The 21,293-nt window shown below is 46.9% G+C and overlaps 1 protein-coding gene across 10 annotated transcripts in view; it reads left to right on the plus strand.

Annotated features, from left to right (window-relative positions):
• Nucleotides 1-21,293, plus strand: part of LOC134995168 (zinc finger protein 436-like) — a 260,476-nt gene that overhangs the window by 3,247 nt on the left and 235,936 nt on the right. Inside the window, exon 1 of one of the 10 annotated variants that reach the window (XM_063951062.1) lies at nt 8,496-8,582. The exons of the other annotated variants lie outside the window; for them this stretch is intronic. The gene's annotated coding sequence lies outside the window, so the exon portion shown is untranslated. Of the gene's footprint in view, nt 1-8,495; nt 8,583-21,293 lie in introns of those variants that run through there. 10 annotated transcript variants of the gene reach the window in all.

Below are 21,293 nucleotides of genomic sequence, written 5' to 3' on the forward strand. Positions count from 1 at the left end.
CCCCCAACGGTCCGGCCACTCCTGCGTTGGCCGGACCACGCTCCCTAAACGGCGGCTTAACACCGCCGTCCAGTCCCCTCCCGCCCAGCAACTGCCTCTGTCTCAGAGGTGATCGCTAGGCAACGACGGGTGCCATGCGCAGTTCCGACACGATCGCTGCACTGCGACAAACTGCAGCGAGCGATCGGGTTGGAATGACCCCCATAGTGAGGGCGGTATGTACTAAGTCTTAAAAAGTGATAATTTCACTGTGATAAAGTGCCAGCCAATCAGCTCCAAACTGTCATTTTTCAATCCCAGCCTGTGACACGGCAGTTAGGAGCTGATTGGCTGGGACTTTATCACAGTGAAATGATCACTTTTCAAGGCTTAGTACATACCGCCCTGAATTACTTAGTTTGTATGCTAATCTCGCAGGTGTCACCAGGTCACACCCTCTGCAAGCGTTACTTGCGGGACGTTTTTCCAGTGCAGACCCACCTGTATAAGGGTTATGATCTAGGGTTGGCGCCCCTGGGAACTGACTATGGGGGTCATTCCGAGTTGATCGCTAGTGAAAAATGTTCGCAGCGCAGCGATTAAGTGAAAAAGCGGCACTTCTGCGCGACGTACTTTCACAACGGCCGATGTATTTTTACACAAGGTCTAGCGACGCTTTTCAGTCGCAATGCCAGCCGCAGAGTGATTGACATGAAGTGGGCGTTTCTTGGTGTCAACTGACCGTTTTCAGGGAGTGTTTTAAAAAACGCAGGCGTGCCAGGAAAAACGCAGGCGAGGCTGGGTGAACGCAGGGCATGTTTGTGACCTCAAATCCGGAACTGAACAGTCTGAAGTGATCGCAAGCTAGGAGTAGGTCTGGAGCAACTCTGAAACTACACTTTTTTTTTTTTTTGTAGCCGCTCTGCGATCCTTTCGTTCGCACTTCTGCTAAGCTAAAATACACTCCCAGAGGGCGGCGGCTTAGCGTTTGCACGGCTGCTAAAAACTGCTAGCGAGCGAACACCTCGGAATGACCCCATATATGACTTGAAAATACCTTGTTAATTCCATTGTGTCTCATGAAAAATACGTCTACCTTTCCCGTAAGGCGGAGTCCAGAATTCATAGAATGTGGGATAGATGGCTCCATTCTCAGTATTATTATATCACGGTGGGCCCCCTCTGAGCTATTTGTTGTATGGCCTACCTTCCGAGTACGCCCTTCCCAACGTATTTATTTACAGTACAACTGTTTTTAATGTGTGATGCTTGTTACGTCACATTGTGTTCTTACATTTATCTGTGATTTTTATTTTGTGTACTTGCTACATTATCATATTTATTTTATATATTACCAGTTATTTATATAGCGCACACATATTCCGCAGCACTTTCTCATCAGTCCCTGCCCCAGTGGAGCTTACAATCTATATTCCCTATTACATGTACACACATTCACACTACAGTTAATATTGTTGGGAGCCAATTAACCTACCAGTATATTTTTGGATTGTGGGAGGAAACCCACGCAAGTATGGGGAGAATATACAAACTCCACACAGTTATACTACCAGTGTCTAATCCATATCCGTTTTATATGTGAATATGATTTCTCTTGTCTATATTTTTGATTTTTGTTTTATTTCTTCTTGGTCCATATATATGGTATATACGTCATCTACTCATGCACATTGCACGTTCACCTGGTGCGTAAGCGGTGCAGTTATGGACGGTTCTTTCTTAGCTGGGATTCACAACACATGGAACTATGCACTCGGGATGTAGGTGTGTGACCGCACAATACCGACGCTGGGATCCCGCCCCCTGACAACCCCAATAGTCGGCATGCCGAGTAACAGGGACTATTCCCACTTGTGGGTATCCACAACACCCATAGAGTGGGAATAGAACCAGTGGCGGGCATCTGGAAGCCGGGATTCTGGTGTCGGTATGGTGACCGGCGTATCATACCGTGTCTGTTGGGAGTAGGGTAGGCTGGGGTGGCCGTGCCTGATGGGAGTAGGGTAGGCGTGGGAGTTTGTGCCTGATGGAAGTAGGGTAGCCGGGGGTGGCCATGCCTGGTGGGAGTAGGGTAGGGGTGAGAGTTTGTGCCTGATGGAAGTAGGGTAGTTGGGGGTGGCCGTGCCTGGTGGGAGTAGGGTAGGCGTGGGAGTACGTAGCTGGTGGAGGCCATGCCTGGTGGGAGTAGGGTATGCTGGGGAGGCCATTCCTAGTGGGAGTATGGTAGGTGGGGAAGGCCGTGTCTAGTGGCAGTATGGAAGGCCATGTCTGGTGGGAGTAGAGTAGACAGGGGTAGCTGTGTCTGGTGGGAGTACAGTAGGTGGGGTAGGCCATACCTGATGGGATTAGGGTAGGCCATACCTGATGGGATTAGGGTAGGCCATGCCTGATGGGATTAGGGTAGGCCGTGCCTGATGGGTTTAGGGTAGGCCGTGCCTGATGGGCTTAGGGTAGGCCGTGCCTGATGGGAGTAGGGTAGGCCGTGCCTGATGGGAGTAGGGTAGGCTGGCCCGTGCCTGGTGGGAGTAGGGTAGGCTGGGGAGGCTGTGTCTGTTGGGAGTAGGGTAGTCTCGGGAGGCCATGACTGGTGAGAGTAGAGTAAGCAGGGGTGGCTGTGCCTAGTGGGAGTACAGTAGGCAGAGTAGACCATGCTTGATGGGAGGTAGGGTAGGCCATGCTTGATGGGAGTAGGGTAGACAGGGAAGGTCGTGAATGGTGGGAGTAGGGTTTGCTATGGAGGCCATGACTGGTGAGAATATGGGAGTCGTACTTGTTATGAGTAGGGGAAGCCGTGACTGGTAGGAATATGGGAGGCATATCTGTTTGGCGTAGGGTAGGCTGGGGAGGCCATGACTGGTGGGAGTAGGGTAGGCTGGGGAGGCCATGACTGGTGGGAGTAGGGTAAGCTGGGGAGGCCATGACTGGTGGGAGTAGGGTAGGCTGGGGAGGCCATGACTGGTGGGAGTAGGGTAGGCTGAGGAGGCCATGACTGGTGGGAGTAGGGTAAGCTGGGGAGGCCATGACTGGTGGGAGTAGGGTAGGCTGGGGAGGCCATGACCGGTGGGAATATGGGAGGTGTACCTGTTGGGAGTAGGGTAAGCTGGGGAGGCCGTGACTGGTGGGAGTAGGGTAGGCTGAGGAGGCCGTGACTGGTGGGAAAAGGGAAGGCTGGGGAGGCCGTGACTGGTGGGAGAAGGGAAGGCTGGGAAGTCCGTGACTTGTGGGAGTAGGGTAGGCAGGGGAGGCTGTGCCTGATGGTGGTAGGGTAGGTGGGAGGCTGTGCCTGTTGGAAGTAGGGGAGGCAGTGCCTGTTGTGAGTAAGGGATGCTTGGGAGGCCATGTTGGTTGGTAGTAGTCTATCCCAGGACTCGACAAATTCCAGGGGCCAGGTAGCCATAGCCCCTAGATTTTTCTGCCTGGCTTCCAGATTTTGGAAGGAGGAAGCAGATCCTCTTCAGCTCCAAATGCCCAGCAGAGATATTTGGAGGCATGCTTGTATTGTGGCAGCCATTTCTTGCACAGAAGTGCATGTGCTGAGTGTCTGTCCCAGCCTGCACTGACTGCTGTGCCTTTCTGTCCCATCTTGCTCTGTCTGCTCTCTCCAAACTCCGGCTGCATAGAGATCTGCAATAAGAGGATATATGCGTGGCCAGGGATTGCGGCTTTAGAGGGGTAGTGAAGTGGCCACAGAGTAGGAGGTAATGTTTGCCTGGGGAAAGGCTGTGGAGTGGTTGTTTGACTGGGGGTATTCTCTTATTTGTTTTGCTGTGGGGGTTGGTAGCCCATGGGTGTTTAATATTCATTAATGTGGCCGTGAGGTGGGGGGGGGAGTTGTTTGCCTGGGCGGGCAGGGGCAAACGCAGGAATTCTAGAGGGAGGTTTCCAAATATCATCTACAATCTCTCACTCCGCGGAACATTGGAGCAAGTGCGGGAGTCTGAGAGAGTGGCAGAAGTACCTAGTACAGATGGTCTGTAGTATAGGCTGTATAAAACATACTTAAGAAATATAAATAACAAGTGGTCAGGAAAATGTTAAACATCCCATAATAAAGAACAACACAAATCTAATAGAACCAGTAGGAGACAGAACTGCACTTTCTAAACACACATTCTCCCACCTCACGGCAAGGCACCTGTTTCTCTTTCCTGGTAGCTGCTCTCTAGTCTAGTGCACAGATTGAGGGCTCAGATCCACAAATACAGCAAACTTGATAAAAGAAGCTACTACCACCGGGCAGGTGCAGCAGCTCCGCTCTGTCCCTTACACTGCATATTGTGGCAGAAGCTCTAGTAATAGTATTATATACTATTGCTATTGTGGTACTAATATGAGCATCTGGCCAAGCAAAGGGGGGTTTCCGGACAACCAGAAACCCCCCTTGCGTTTGCCTATGTGGGCGGGAGCTGCATTGTAGTATGAATGCGGGGCCTGGGGAGTGGGAAGCTGCTCAGTAATGTGGCTGTGGCGGGAGGGGGGGGGTTTCAGTTGCTTTTTTTGGGGGGGGGGGGGGGGAGGAGGCAGTGCTCTGGCTCCTACACTTTCATCCTGGCTTATATATTTGAAAAAAATTCTCAATCCCCGGTTTATCCTATCTTCAGCCTGCTTACTTTATATAGGAGATAAAGGTCTAGGCATGCTTGAGTGATGTGTCCACACTTGGCCTTTTGTAAATCTCCATATCCACGTTTCCACCATACCGAGGAGTGACAGCCATGTGTAGAGCAGGCTTGCCTACCCTCCCGCATTCAGCGGGAGGCTCCCGATTTTTAGATGAGTCTCCCGCTACCCCGGAATACTTGATAGTCCTCCCGGTTTTTAAAGGGCCTAGACTAAAAATGTAGACTGCGCATGCGCAAGTCCGTAGAGGCCGGGGGGCAGGGCCAGCATGGGAAACTTCATACCTGGCTGGCCACCGCAGGGTTGTGTGAAGCGGTGGCTGTCCTGCATTCTGCAGCCTCTGCTTCTCTGTGGCTGGCCCCTCCCACCACACTCAGGGCTTGTGGAAATCTAGTTCACTTTGGTGATTAGTTCATTATGATCTAGTTCACTCAAAAGATTAGTTCAGAAGATTAGTTCATGTAGTTCATCGTTTCACTCACTGGCTCTGAGACTGAGAGAAGTGAATGGCTTTAGAACTAGTCTAGACTATTACACATTGGGGTCGATTCAATTCACCGACAGTTGTATAGCGCCGGGAGTTAGCTCCCGGCGCTATTCAATACAGCGACAAGTGACACGAATTGTTGGGAATTCTTCTCTCACCCGCGCGGCCGACGCAAGGCTGATTCTGTCGGGAATCAGCATCGCGGCGGGGAGTTAAGTCAGAGAATGCCCGTTCTCCCGACAATTCAACCTGTTAAGTCCACGAGAATTGGCCTTCGCCGACTTAACGGCGCTATTCAACTGTCTGTGAATTGAATCGACCCCATGGAGTAGGTATTTCTAATACTAGCTCATTGTGGGAGTTATAGGGGTACATTTACTAAGCAGTGATAAGAGCGGAGAAGTGAGCCAGTGGAGTAGTTGCCCATGGCAACCAATCAGCACTGAAGTAACATCTATAATTTGCATACTATAAAATGATACAGAGCTGCTGATTGGTTGATGGGGACATTTCTCCACTGGCTCACTTCTCCGCTCTTATCACTTAGTAAATGTCCCCCATAATCTTGTTCAAATGATCAGATATGTTTAATATGTCATTGCTTTTCTTAAATATAAAAAAATCTAAGTTATATAGCAACCTTATAGTGACATGTTTATCTCTACAATATTAATCCCATTGTTGGTACTAATTTTTACTTCATAATATGCAAGTGAAAGACCCAAATTCAGAGTAATGTAATAAGTCACTTTTTTCTGCTTTTAAAATACAGTAATAAAAAAAGTCCCTTTGCCCCAATGTAACAGACCTTAGAGAGAGAGAGAAAGTGGAAATGTTGCAAAGTAACGAATCAGCTTCTGTCATTTATCTTCAACAGGTAATAAAGTGACAGAAGCTGATTGGTTGCAAGGGGCAACTGCTCTACTTTATGTCACTTGAAGGTTCATAGTACATATCCCCCTATGTCTTGTGTGGAGTAATCAGACCCTACAGGATAGCATGCAGCACTCGGCACTGTGTCTTTGGCTGATTGGGAGTGACAATGTACCTTGTAACCTAATATGCTAGGTGAATTAATCATGGCTATATGCAGTACAGGATCAGCTCCTTAGCATATGCCTGAGCACAGCAGTGCCACACATGGTAGCTTTGAAGTACTGTACTGACTTGTTATGGCTGTATGAGTCACTGAGTCAGAGATCTGATCAGTGATCTGTATGAATCAGTGAACTACTGAACTACTTGCAAGGAGAATGACTCATGAGTCGTCAGGACAATGCAGCTCAGCATCAGCTCCATACAATCAATGCATATGCCTGAGCACAGCAGTGCCACACATGGTAGCTTAGAGGTACTGTACTGACTCATATGGCTGTATGAGTTATTGAGTCAGTGAGCTAATCAGTGATCTGAATGAATCACTGAGCTGCTGAGCTACTTGCAAGGAGAATGACTCGTGAGTCATCAGGACAATGTAGCTCATGATCAGCCCCACAGAGTGAATCCACTCCCTGTCTGAACACAGCAGTGCCACCAGTGGCAGCAGAGATGTACTGGCTCATGAGTAGAGATGGCTACTGACTCTCTGGTGGTTGATCGCATGTAGCAACTTTTTGCTGCTTGTGCGATCAACTAGACGCCGCCCATGGGGGAGTGTATTTTAGCATAGCAGGGCTGCGATCACTTGTGCAGCCCTGCTATGCTAAAAAAGTTTCCTGCAAAACAAGACCAGGATCAGACCTACTTACCCTGTGTGACAGCTCCAGCGACAAAGGTCCCGGGATTGACGTCGGACATCCGCCCTCCAAACACCTGGACACGCCTGTGTTCAGATCTCCACGCCTGGAAAACGGTGAGTAGACGCCCCAGAATGCCTCCCCGCCATCAATCTTCTTGCGATCGCCGCTGCGATCACTTTCATCGCAGGCGGCGTCGCTGCCCAGCGACGACAGTTGCCAGGCAATGACCCGTGTGCACATTGCGGGCGCTGCGCAGCCGCAGTCCCGACCCATTCGCACCGCAGCAAAGAACCGCTGCGTGTGAACAGGTCTGAATGACCCCCTCTGTCTCAACACAGTGACTTGAGTCATCAGGAATTATGAATGATTCGAGTCACTCACAGTTTAATGAGTCGAGACAGCTGCAGCAGTAGACTCTCTCAGCCAGAGGGAGGAGACTCAGTGTGTCGTTGTGATTGGCCGGCGGCAATACCAGGTGACACCCAGTGGGAGGGACGAGGGAGCAGTCACAACTCACCAGTCAGTGAGTGCTGTGCCTGATTCATTCCTGAGTCTGCCTGTGAGTGGAGACAGTTGTACACTGTGTAGACTGAGTGACTCAGTGGACGGATCTGATTCATGCAGCATTAGCCTGCAGGAGGTGGAGCCCCTGTGGTACAGTGTTCTCAGCTCAGTGCTCACTGTTCCTGCTCAATGTGATTGTGACTGAATGATATACATTTCATGGCTGTTATCTCTCCTCAGTCAGGAGTAATGTGCATATTCAGTAACTAGTATGCAATAATTGGTTATTAATAATATATCAACATAACACTGAATCTACCTTAATATATTATTAACAAACAGTGCATAAGCAGCTGCCTCCCCCAGATGCACTGCACAGTCACTGCAGCTGAATAACTAGCTGAGCCAACTCCCAGAGGGCTGAGTCGCTCCCTCCATGAGTCACCAGCACTGGTCTGCCAGCACTGAAGGGGTCATTCCGAGTTGATTGCTAGCTGCGTAGCGATCAATGGAAAAAATGGCGAATCTGCGCATGTGTATGCACCGCAATGTGCATGCGTGACGTACGGGTACAAAGAGTATCATTGTTTTGCACGGGTTCTAGCGAAGCTTTCAGTCGCACGGCTGAAGGCAGGAAGATTGACATGAAGTGGGCGTTTCTGGGTGGCAACCGACCATTTTCAGGGAGTGCTTAGAAAAACGCAGGCGTGCCTGGGAAAAACGCAGGCATGGCTGGGCGGGTGTGTGACGTCAAAAGCCGTCCCTCCGTCGCTAGAATCAACGCACACAAAGAGTAACTACAGGGCTGGTCTTGTTTTGCACAAAATGATTTTGCAGGCACTCTGTGCACAGGCGTTCACACTCCTGCAAAGCAAAAATACACTCCCCAGTGGGCGGCAACAATGCATTTGCACGGCTGCTAAAAACTGCTAGCGAGCGATCAACTCTGAATGACCCCCTGAGTCTCTCTGGCAACTCTCTGCAATACATTCCAATCCAAATGAGTCATGACTCATGTGCCGAGACACTCCACTGAACTGAGTCATGTGTCTCAACTCGGTTCAGTGAATCACTTAGTCCGTGACTACATCATGAGTATTGCTTGTTATTCAGCACCTACACAGCACCCAGCAGAAGGTTTATCACAGCACTATGCTCAGGAGCCAGTAGTACCAGAAGCAGCAGCAAGTGTTTGGACAGCTGGAATAGGAAAGTGATTGTACTACAGAAAGGTGAGAAATCCAGTGAGTGAGACAGTGAGTGGCCTGAGCAGCTGCCGCCTCTATTCTGTCTGTGTCTAACCCCTTCCTGATGAACTAATCTTTGCCAGAGCTGTGAACTGAATGAATTACAGTAGTTCACTTTGAAGATGAGTTCATTTTGAAGTAATCATTGATGAACTACCCATCACTAGTCAGTCAGGGCTGCAGCGTCTGTGTATCAGCCCAGCAGCAGTTTCCTCAGCACTCAGTGTGGGTGTCTGCACTGTGCTGCCTCACACACTGTCCCGGGGTCAGCCTTTACAGGAAGGAGCACTCTAACCAGGTGGGTGCTGGGAGTAACGTGGGGGAATGAAGGCTATGTGTAATATGATGTAGTACTGGGTCTAATATGGGGTGGAAGGGGGGGGGGGGGCTGTTGCAATGTAATGTCTCACTGTGTGTAATATGGGGGGGTGGGGCTGTGTACTGTATGCTGTGTATAATGTAATGTGGGGGAGGGGTTCTGTGTATGCTGTGTATAATGTAATGTGGGGGAGGGGTTCTGTGTATGCTGTGTATAATGTAATGTGGGGGAGGGGTTCTATGTAATGTGGGGGAGGGGGTCTGTGTATGCTGTGTATAATGTAATGTGGGGGAGGGGTTCTGTGTATGCTGTGTATAATGTAATGTCGGGGAGGGGGTCTGTGTATGCTGTGTATAATGTAATGTGGGGAGGGGGTCTGTGTATGCAGTGTATAATGTAATGTGGAGGAGGGGGTCTGTGTATGCTGTGTATAGTGTAATGTGGGGGAGGGGGTCTGTGTATACTGTGTATAATGTAATGTCGGGGAGGGGGTCTGTGTATGCTGTGTATAATGTAATGTGGGGGAGGGGTCTGTGTATGCTGTGTATAATGTAATGTGGGAGAGGGGTTCTGTGTATGCTGTGTATAATGTAATGTGGGGGAGGGGCTCTGTGTATGCTGTGTATAATGTAATGTGGGGAGGGGGTCTGTGTATGCAGTGTATAATGTAATGTGGGGGAGGGGCTCTGTGTATAATGTAATGTGGGAGAGGGGTCCTGTGTATGCTGTGTATAATGTAATGTGGGGGAGGGGCTCTGTGTATGCTGTGTATAATGTAATGTGCGGAGGGGGTCTGTGTATGCAGTGTATAATGTAATGTGGGGGAGGGGCTCTGTGTATAATGTAATGTGGGGGAGGGGCTCTGTGTATGCTGTGTATAATGTAATGTGGGGGAGGGGCTCTGTGTATGCGGTGTATAATGTAATGTGGGGGAGGGGTTCTGTGTATGCTGTGTATAATGTAATGTGGGGGAGGGGTTCTGTGTATGCTGTGTATAATGTAATGTGGGGGAGTGGTTCTGTGTGTGCTGCGTATAATGTAATGTGGGGGAGGGGCTCTGTATGCTGTGTATAATGTAATGTGGGGAGGGGGTCTGTGTATGCAGTGTATAATGTAATGTGGGGGAGGGGGTCTGTGTATGCTGTGTATAGTGTAATGTGGGGGAGGGGGTCTGTGTATGCTGTGTATAATGTAATGTGGGGGAGGGGGTCTGTGTATGCTGTGTATAATGTAATGTGGGGGAGGGGTCTGTGTATGCTGTGTATAATGTAATGTGGGGAGGGGGTCTGTGTATGCAGTGTATAATGTAATGTGGGGGAGGGGCTCTGTGTATAATGTAATGTGGGAGAGGGGTTCTGTGTATGCTGTGTATAATGTAATGTGGGGGAGGGGCTCTGTGTATGCTGTGTATAATGTAATGTGGGGAGGGGGTCTGTGTATGCAGTGTATAATGTAATGTGGGGGAGGGGCTCTGTGTATAATGTAATGTGGGAGAGGGGTCCTGTGTATGCTGTGTATAATGTAATGTGGGGGAGGGGCTCTGTGTATGCTGTGTATAATGTAATGTGGGGAGGGGGTCTGTGTATGCAGTGTATAATGTAATGTGGGGGAGGGGCTCTGTGTATAATGTAATGTGGGGGAGGGGCTCTGTGTATGTGGTGTATAATGTAATGTGGGGGAGGGTTTCTGTGTATGCGGTGTATAATGTAATGTGGGGGAGGGGGTCTGTGTATGCTGTGTATAATGTAATGTGGGGGAGGGGTACTGTGTATGCTGTGTATAATGTAATGTGGGGGAGGGGGTCTGTGTATGCAGTGTATAATGTAATGTGGGGGAGGGGCTCTGTGTATAATGTAATGTGGGGGAGGGGCTCTGTGTATAATGTAATGTGGGGGAGGGGCTCTGTGTATGCGGTGTATAATGTAATGTGGGGGAGGGGTTCTGTGTATGCAGTGTATAATGTAATGTGGGGGAGGGGTTCTGTGTATTCTGTGTATAATGTAATGTGGGGGAGGGGTTCTGTGTATGCTGTGTATAATGTAATGTGGGGGAGGGGGTCTGTGTATGCTGTGTATAATGTAATGTGGGGGAGGGGTTCTGTGTATGCAGTGTATAATGTAATGTGGGGGAGGGGTTCTGTGTATTCTGTGTATAATGTAATGTGGGGGAGGGGTTCTGTGTATGCTGTGTATAATGTAATGTGGGGGAGGGGTCTGTGTATGCGGTGTATAATGTAATGTGGGGGAGGGGCTCTGTGTATGCGGTGTATAATGTAATATGGGGGAGGGGCTCTGTGTATGCGGTGTATAATGTAATGTGGGGGAGGGGTTCTGTGTATGCGGTGTATAATGTAATGTGGGGGAGGGGCTCTGTGTATGCGGTGTATAATGTAATGTGGGGAGGGGTCTGTGTATGCGGTGTATAATGTAATGTGGGGGAGGGGTTCTGTGTATGCGGTGTATAATGTAATGTGGGGGAGGGGCTCTGTGTATGCGGTGTATAATGTAATGTGGGGAGGGGTCTGTGTATGCTGTGTATAATGTAATGTGGGGGAGGGGTCCTGTGTATGCTGTGTATAATGTAATGTGGGAGGGTCTGTGTATGCTGTGTATAATGTAATGTGGAGAGGGGTTCTGTGTATGCTGTGTATAATGTAATATGGGGAGGGGGTCTGGATGCTGTGTATAATGTAATGTGGGGGAGGGGGTCTGTGTATGCTGTGTATAATGTAATGTGGGGGAGGGGGTCTGTGTATGCAGTGTATAATGTAATGTGGGGGAGGGGCTCTGTGTATAATGTAATGTGGGGGAGGGGTTCTGTGTATGCTGTGTATAATGTAATGTGGGGGAGGGGCTCTGTGTATGCTGTGTATAATGTAATGTGGGGAGGGGGTCTGTGTATGCAGTGTTTAATGTAATGTGAGGGAGGGGCTCTGTGTATGCGGTGTATAATGTAATGTGGGGGAGGGGTTCTGTGTATGCTGTGTATAATGTAATGTGGGGGGAGGGGTCTGTGTATGCTGTGTATAATGTAATGTGGGGAGGGGGTCTGTGTATGCGGTGTATAATGTAATGTGGGGGAGGGGGTCTGTGTATGCGGTGTATAATGTAATGTGGGGGAGGGGGTCTGTGTATGCTGTGTATAATGTAATGTGGGGGAGGGGGTCTGTGTATGCTGTGTATAATGTAATGTGGGGGGGTCTGTGTATGCTGTGTATAATGTAATGTGGGGGGGTCTGTGTATGCGGTGTATAATGTAATGTGGGGGAGGGGGTCTGTGTATGCTGTGTATAATGTAATGTGGGTGAGGGGGTCTATGTATGCTGTGTATAATGTAATGTGGGGGAGGGGCTCTGTGTATGCGGTGTATAATGTAATGTGGGGGAGGGGATCTGTGTATGCGGTGTATAATGTAATGTGGGGTAGGGGCTCTGTGTATGCTGTGTATAATGTAATGTGGGGAGGGGTCTGTGTATGCTGTGTATAATGTAATGTGGAGAGGGGTTCTGTGTATGCTGTGTATAATGTAATGTGGGGGAGGGGGTCTGTGTATGCTGTGTGTAATGTAATGTGGGGGAGGGGGTCTGTGTATGCTGTGTATAATGTAATGTGGGGGAGGGGCTCTGTGTATGCAGTGTATAATGTAATGTGGTGGAGGGGCTCTGTGTATGCTGTGTATAATGTAATGTGGGGGAGGGGCTCTGTGTATGCGGTGTATAATGTAATGTGGGGGGGTCTGTGTATAATGTAATGTGGGGGAGGGGTTCTGTGTATGCTGGGTATAATGTAATGTGGGGGAGGGGGTCTATGTATGCGGTGTATAATGTAATGTGGGGGAGGGGTTCTGTGTATGCGGTGTATAATGTAATGTGGGGGAGGGGGTCTGTGTATGCTGTGTATAATGTAATGTGGGGGAGGGGGTCTGTGTATGCTGTGTATAATGTAATGTGGGGGAGGGGTTCTGTGTATGCTGTGTATAATGTAATGTGGGGGAGGGGGTCTGTGTATGCTGTGTATAATGTAATGTGGGGGGGGGGTTCTGTGTATGCTGTGTATAATGTAATGTGGGGGAGGGGCTCTGTGTATGCTGTGTATAATGTAATGTGGGGGAGGGGTTCTGTGTATGCTGTGTATAATGTAATGTGGGGGAGGGGCTCTGTGTATGCAGTGTATAATGTAATGTGGGGGAGGGGCTCTGTGTATGCTGTGTATAATGTAACGTGGGGGGGTGTCTGTGTATGCTGTGTATAATGTAATATGGGGAGGGGGTCTGTGTATGCTGTGTATAATGTAATGTGGGGGAGGGGCTCTGTGTATGCTGTGTATCATGTAATGTGGGGGGGTCTGTGTATGCTGTGTATAATGTAATGTGGGGGAGGGGTCTGTGTATTCTGTGTATAATGTAATGTGGGGGAGGGGTTCTGTGTATGCTGTGTATAATGTAATGTGGGGGAGGGGTCCTGTGTATGCTGTGTATAATGTAATGTGGGGGAGGGGTCCTGTGTATGCTGTGTATAATGTAATGTGGGGGAGGGGTCCTGTGTATGCTGTGTATAATGTAATGTGGGGGAGGGGTCCTGTGTATGCTGTGTATAATGTAATGTGGGGGAGGGGTTCTGTGTATGCTGTGTATAATGTAATGTGGGGGAGGGGTCTGTGTATTCTGTGTATAATGTAATGTGGGGGAGGGGGTCTGTGTATTCTGTGTATAATGTAATGTGGGAGGGGGGTCTGTGTATGCTGTGTATAATGTAATGTGGGGGAGGGGTCTGTGTATTCTGTGTATAATGTAATGTGGGAGGGGGGTCTGTGTATGCTGTGTATAATGTAATGTGGGGGAGGGGTCTGTGTATTCTGTGTATAATGTAATGTGGGGGAGGGGTCCTGTGTATGCTGTGTATAATGTAATGTGGGGGAGGGGTTCTGTGTATGCTGTGTATAATGTAATGTGGGGGAGGGGTCCTGTGTATGCTGTGTATAATGTAATGTGGGGGAGGGGTTCTGTGTATGCTGTGTATAATGTAATGTGGGGGAGGGGTCTGTGTATTCTGTGTATAATGTAATGTGGGGGAGGGGTCCTGTGTATGCTGTGTATAATGTAATGTGGGGGAGGGGTTCTGTGTATGCTGTGTATAATGTAATGTGGGGGAGGGGTCCTGTGTATGCTGTGTATAATGTAATGTGGGGGAGGGGGTCTGTGTATTCTGTGTATAATGTAATGTGGGGGAGGGGGGCTGTGTATGCTGTGTATAATGTAATGTGGGGGAGGGGTCTGTGTATTCTGTGTATAATGTAATGTGGGGTAGGGGTCCTGTGTATGCTGTGTATAATGTAATGTGGGGGAGGGGTTCTGTGTATGCTGTGTATAATGTAATGTGGGGGAGGGGGACTGTGTATTCTGTGTATAATGTAATGTGGGGGAGGGGGTCTGTGTATTCTGTGTATAATATAATGTGGGGGAGGGGTTCTGTGTATTCTGTGTATAATGTAATGTGGGGGAGGGGTTCTGTGTATGCTGGGTATAATGTAATGTGGGGGAGGGGTTCTGTGTATGCTGGGTATAATGTAATGTGGGGGAGGGGGTCTGTGTATGCTGTGTATAATGTAATGTGGTGGGGGGGGTCTGTGTATTCTGTGTATAATATAATGTGGGGGAGGGGTTCTGTGTATGCTGGGTATAATGTAATGTGGGGGAGGGGCTCTGTGTATGCTGTGTTTAATGTAATGCACTGGGTGTAATATGGGGTGGGGTGCTTTGTACTGTATATTGTAATATACTGGGTGTAATATGGGGGAGGGGTGCTATGTACTGTATATTGTAATGTACTAGGTGTAATATGGGGGAGGGGGGCTATGTACTGTATATTGTAATGTACTAGGTGTAATATGGGGAGGGGTGCTATGTACTATATATTGTAATATACTGGTTGTAATATGGGGGAGGGGTGTTATGTACTGTATATTGTTATGTACTGGTTGTAATATGGGGGAGGGGTGTTATGTACTGTATATTGTAATGTACTGGTTGTAATATTGGGAGGGGGCTATGTGCTGTATATTGTAATGCACTGGGTGTAATATGGGGGAGGAGTGCTATGTACTGTATATTGTAATGTACTGGTTGTAATATGGGGGAGGGGTGTTATGTACTGTATATTGTAATGTACTGGTTGTAATATGGGGAGGGGGCTATGTGCTGTATATTGTAATGCACTGAGTGTAATATGGGGGAGGGGTGCTATGTACTGTATATTGTAATGTACTGGTTGTAATATGGGGGAGGGGTGTTATGTACTGTATATTGTAATGTACTGGTTGTAATATGGGGAGGGGGCTATGTGCTGTATATTGTAATGTACTAGGTGTAATATGGGGGAGGGGTGCTATGTACTATATATTGTAATGTACTAGGTGTAATATGGGGGAGGGGTGCTATGTACTGTATATTGTAATGCACTGGTTGTAATATGGGGGAGGGGTGTTATGTACTGTATATTGTAATGTACTGGTTGTAATATGGGGTGGGGGGCTATGTACTGTATATTGTAATGTACTGGGTGTAATATGGGGGAGGGGGCTATGTACTGTATATTGTAATATACTGGTTGTAATATGGGGAGGGGGCTATGTGCTGTATATTGTTATGTACTGGGTGTAATATGGGGGAGGGGGCTATGTACTGTATATTGTAATGTACTGGTTGTAATATGGGGAGGGGGCTATGTGCTGTATATTGTAATGTACTAGGTGTAATATGGGGGAGGGGTGCTATGTACTGTATATTGTAATGTACTGGTTGTAATATGGGGAAGGGGGCTATGTACTGTATATTGTAATGTACTGGGTGTAATATGGGGGAGGGGGCTATGTACTGTATATTGTAATGTACTAGGTGTAATATGGGGTGGGGGGCTATGTACTGTATATTGTAATGTACTGGGTGTAATATGGGGGAGGGGTGCTATGTACTGTATATTGTAATGTACTAGGTGTAATATGGGGAGGGGTGCTATGTACTGTATATTGTAATGCACTGGTTGTAATATGGGGGAGGGGTGTTATGTACTGTATATTGTAATGTACTGGTTGTAATATGGGGAAGGGGGCTATGTACTGTATATTGTAATGTACTGGGTGTAATATGGGGGAGGGGGCTATGTACTGTATATTGTAATGTACTGGTTGTAATATGGGGAGGGGGCTATGTGCTGTATATTGTAATGTACTGGGTGTAATATGGGGGAGGGGTGTTATGTACTGTTTATTGTAATGTACTGGGTGTATTATGGGGAAGGGGGCTATGTACTGTATATTGTAATGTACTGGGTGTATTATGGGGAAGGGGGCTATGTACTGTATATTGTAATGTACTGGTTGTAATGTGGGGAAGGGGGCTATGTACTGTATATTGTAATGTACTGGTTGTAATATGGGGGAGGGGTGTTATGTACTGTATATTGTAATGTACTGGGTGTAATATGGGGGTGGGGTGCTATGTACTGTATATTGTAATGTACTGGGTGTAATATGGGGGAGGGGTGTTATGTACTGTATATTGTAATGTACTGGGTGTAATATGGGGTGGGGGGCTATGTTCTGTATATTGTAATGTACTGGGTGTAATATGGGGTGGGGGGCTATGTACTGTATATTGTAATGTACTAGGTGTAATATGGGGTGGGGGGCTATGTACTGTATATTGTAATGTACTGGGTGTAATATGGGGGAGGGGTGCTATGTACTGTATATTGTAATGTACTGGGTGTAATATGGGGGAGGGGTGTTATGTACTGTATATTGTAATGTACTTGGTGTAATATGGGGGAGGGGTGCTATGTACTGTATATTGTAATGTACTGGGTGTAATATGGGGGAGGGGTGTTATGTACTGTATATTGTAATGTACTGGGTGTAATATGGGGGAGGGGGCTATGTACTATATATTGTAATGTACTGGGTGTAATATGGGGGAGGGGGCTATGTACTATATATTGTAATGTACTAGGTGTAATATGGGGGAGGGGTGCTATGTACTGTATATTGTAATGTACTGGGTGTAATATGAGGTGGGGGTGTTATGTACTGTATATTGTAATGTACTGGGTGTAATATGGGGGAGGCGGCTATGTACTATATATTGTAATGTACTGGGTGTATTATGGGGAAGGGGGCTATGTACTGTATATTGTAATGTACTGGGTGTAATATGGGGGAGGGGTGCTATGTACTGTATATTGTAATGTACTGGTTGTAATATGGGGAAGGGGGCTATGTACTGTATATTGTAATGTACTGGGTGTAATATGGGGTGGGAGGCTATGTACTGTATATTGTAATGTACTGGTTGTAATATGGGGGAGGGGTGTTATGTATTGTATATTGTAATGTACTGGGTGTAATATGGGGAAGGGGACTATGTATTGTATATTGTAATGCACTGGGTGTAATATGGTGGAGGGTGCTATGTACTGTATATTGTAATGTACTGGTTGTAATATGGGGAAGGAGTGTTATGTATTGTATATTGTAATGTACTGGGTGTAATATGGGGGAGGGGTGTTATGTATTGTATATTGTAATGTACTGGGTGTAATATGGGGGAGGGGTGTTATGTACTGTATATTGTAATGTACTAGGTGTAATATGGGGGAGGGGACTATGTATTGTATATTGTAATATACTGGGTGTAATATGGTGGAGGGGGCTATGTACTGTATATTGCAATGTACTAGGTGTAATATGGGGTGGGGGGTTATGTACTGTATATTGTAATGTACTGGGTGTAATATGGGGAGGGGGCTATGTACTGTATATTGTAATGTACTGGGTGTAATATGGGGGAGGGGGCTATGTACTGTATATTGTAATGTACTAGGTGTAATATGGGCGAGGGGTGCTATGTACTGTATATTGTAATGTACTGGGTGTAATATGGGGGAGGGGGGCTATGTCCTGTATATTGTAATGTACTGGGTGTAATATGGGGGAGGGGGGCTATGTACTGTATATTGTAATGTACTGGGTGTAATATGGGGGAGGGGTGCTATGTACTGTATATTGTAATGTACTGGGTGTAATATGGGGAAGGGGGCTATGTACTGTATATTGTAATGTACTAGGTGTAATATGGGGGAGGGGTGCTATGTACTGTATATTGTAATGTACTGGGTGTAATATGGGGAAGGGGGCTATGTACTGTATATTGTAATGTACTGGGTGTAATATGGGGGAGGGGGGCTATGTACTGTATATTGTAATGTACTGGGTGTAATATGGGGGAGGGGGCTATGTACTGTATATTGTAATGTACTGGGTGTAATATGGGGAAGGGGGCTATGTACTGTATATTGTAATGTACTGGGTGTAATATGGGGAAGGGGGCTATGTACTGTATATTGTAATGTACTAGGTGTAATATGGGGAGGGGTGCTATGTACTGTATATTGTAATGTACTGGGTGTAATATGGGGAGGGGTGCTATGTACTGTATATTGTAATGTACTGGGTGTAATATGGGGAGGGGTGCTATGTACTGTATATTGTAATGTACTGGGTGTAATATTGGCGAGGGGTGCTATGTACTGTATATTGTAATGTACTAGGTGTAATATGGGGGAGGGGTGCTATGTACTGTATATTGTAATGTACTGGGTGTAATATGGGGGAGGGGTGTTATGTACTGTATATTGTAATGTACTGGGTGTAATATGGGGGAGGGGTGTTATGTACTGTATATTGTAATGCACTGGGTGTAATATGGGGAAGGGGGCTATGTACTGTATATTGTAATGCACTGGGTGTAATATGGGGAAGGGGGCTATGTACTGTATATTGTAATGTACTGGGTGTAATATGGGGGAGGGGGGCTATATACTGTATATTGTAATGTACTGGATGTAATATGGGGGAGGGGGCTATGTACTGTATATTGTAATGTACTGGGTGTAATATGGGGAGGGGGGCTATGTACTGTATATTGTAATGTACGGGGTGTAATATGGGGAGGGGAGCTATATACTGTATATTGTAATGTACGGGGTGTAATATGGGGAGGGGGCTATATACTGTATATTGTAATGTACTGGGTGTAATATGGGGGAGGGGGGCTATGTACTGTATATTGTAATGTACTGGGTGTAATATGGGGGAGGGGGGGCTATGTACTGTATATTGTAATGTACTGGGTGTAATATGGGGGAGGGGTGTTATGTACTGTATATTGTAATGTACTGGGTGTAATATGGGGGAGGGGTGTTATGTACTGTATATTGTAATGCACTGGGTGTAATATGGGGAAGGGGGCTATGTACTGTATATTGTAATGTACTGGGTGTAATATGGGGGAGGGGGGCTATATACTGTATATTGTAATGTACTGGGTGTAATATGGGGGAGGGGGGCTATGTACTGTATATTGTAATGTACTAGGTGTAATATGGGGGAGGGGGCTATGTACTGTATATTGTAATGTACTGGGTGTAATATGGGGAGGGGGGCTATGTACTGTATATTGTAATGTACGGGGTGTAATATGGGGAGGGGAGCTATTGACAATGCTAAATTCCTATGTCGTATAAACAACCCTTATGAAGCTAAGAACACTGTACGCTGTTTACTTAAGAAATACCGTAATGATACGCTATTTGCGTAACGATCGCTCAGCCGTAGGCGAGACGCTCAAGCGTCACGTTCGCTCACGGCCCAGCGATCACAGGACACGTTATTGGTTATGTCTAGGGGAAAGATTCCACTGTAACGTAGCGTACGCTCGAGACCACGAGGAGGTCACCAGCGGTGCAGACGCTCACAGCACAATACCTTTATATTTAAACCTTTTAACAATGTAATGCGCTATATACCTTAATGTGAATACAGGGTGTAAATGCAACTTTGTGTAGCCTGACTACCTACAAAGCTGTTTGAGCGTCACCGACGCTCAAGTGAACACTTAACACTATAGTAAATACACTGATACTGGTTTAGGGTTCCGAAGCCTATTATCTGTATTATATCTAGTATACTTGTAAAAGAGTAACACAGTACAAATGATACACTACAATATAACAAAGCCTTCCTAACCAAACACCTAACTAAGGGATAAACTACAATACTATCCTGGCCTAACACAATACAATACAATACTATAAAGTTTAGTCTAGGGGAGTTACGAGAGAAAAGAGAAAATAGAGAGAGAGAAATAGACACAGAGGGTGAGAGAGGAATTGGCTCACAGAAAGACAATGATTACGGAGAGAACTTACGCACAAAGGGTATGATCGCCTGCGCCTCGATATCCAGCTCCCGATTATCAGCAGATAACCGTTGATGAGAGAGTGAGAGCTGGATGTGGTCGGCCTGCCTATTTATGCCCCACACACAATGCAATCTCCTGGTCCTACAATCCTTCAGTTTATTGGACACAGGAATTCGGCCCTGTACTGTAACCAAAGGTCATAGGTTGATTCATACAGGTGGGCTGTGCTGAGTTTAAACGGCTCAGGTGGGTGGGAAACTGGGTTTCCCGCCGCATACCTGAGTATGGGTAAATAATAGAAATGGACATAAACTTCTTATGTTCATAACTATTCGCACGAGCGATTAATACGCTCCAAACCAACACCGGAATATTGCTAATTAAATACTCTTCCGATGGGTACCAAATACTACTGTATGACTCCTGTTAGACCCTTCGTACAATACAAAGAGGGATTCCTCCGCTCAGGGACATTCTATCTAAACCAAACTTACAGAAACTATTGAGGGGAACATGATCTATAAACGACATTAATTGTGAACTTTTGTAACGAATGAGTCGCACGCTACGATCACATAAACTCTACCGTAAATGCGCATACTGCGCGTGCGAGTGCACGCTATTGCGGGTATGCGCTTCCACGGGAGAGCGTACGCATGCGCAGCACGGACCAGTGTGCGGTGCAAATATGGCAGTGTGCATTGAGACATTTTTCTGACTTCGACAGTCCACCCTTTGGCAGTCAATAATAACTGCCACAAAATATTTAAGGAGAAAAATGTAAGTCAGGGGTTAATTGATTTCCATGGTGAGGAAAGGAGGAAGAATGGAGTAGGTGTGAAGAGAGTATGACCTAGTGAGAAAGCAGGAGCATGTGTGTATGAGTCCATGTTTGGGGGGGGGGGTCATGTATCATCGTGCCGTACGTGTGGTAAATCAAGCTTCGAGGTATTGCGAAGTATACATTTGAATTCCTTCTTATCCTGTGGTACAGGTCTGTGGATGGGCTGTCAAACTCTACCGAGCTCATTTCGGCTGTGGTTGTAACACAATGGGGATGCACATTTTAGTTGATGATACATGAATTGGGGGGGTATGTGGTTGCTGCTATCTGTGCCTGTATT

Source organism: Pseudophryne corroboree, chromosome 2, assembly GCF_028390025.1.
Source record: "Pseudophryne corroboree isolate aPseCor3 chromosome 2, aPseCor3.hap2, whole genome shotgun sequence".
In the NCBI taxonomy this organism is placed as follows: domain Eukaryota; kingdom Metazoa; phylum Chordata; class Amphibia; order Anura; family Myobatrachidae; genus Pseudophryne; species Pseudophryne corroboree.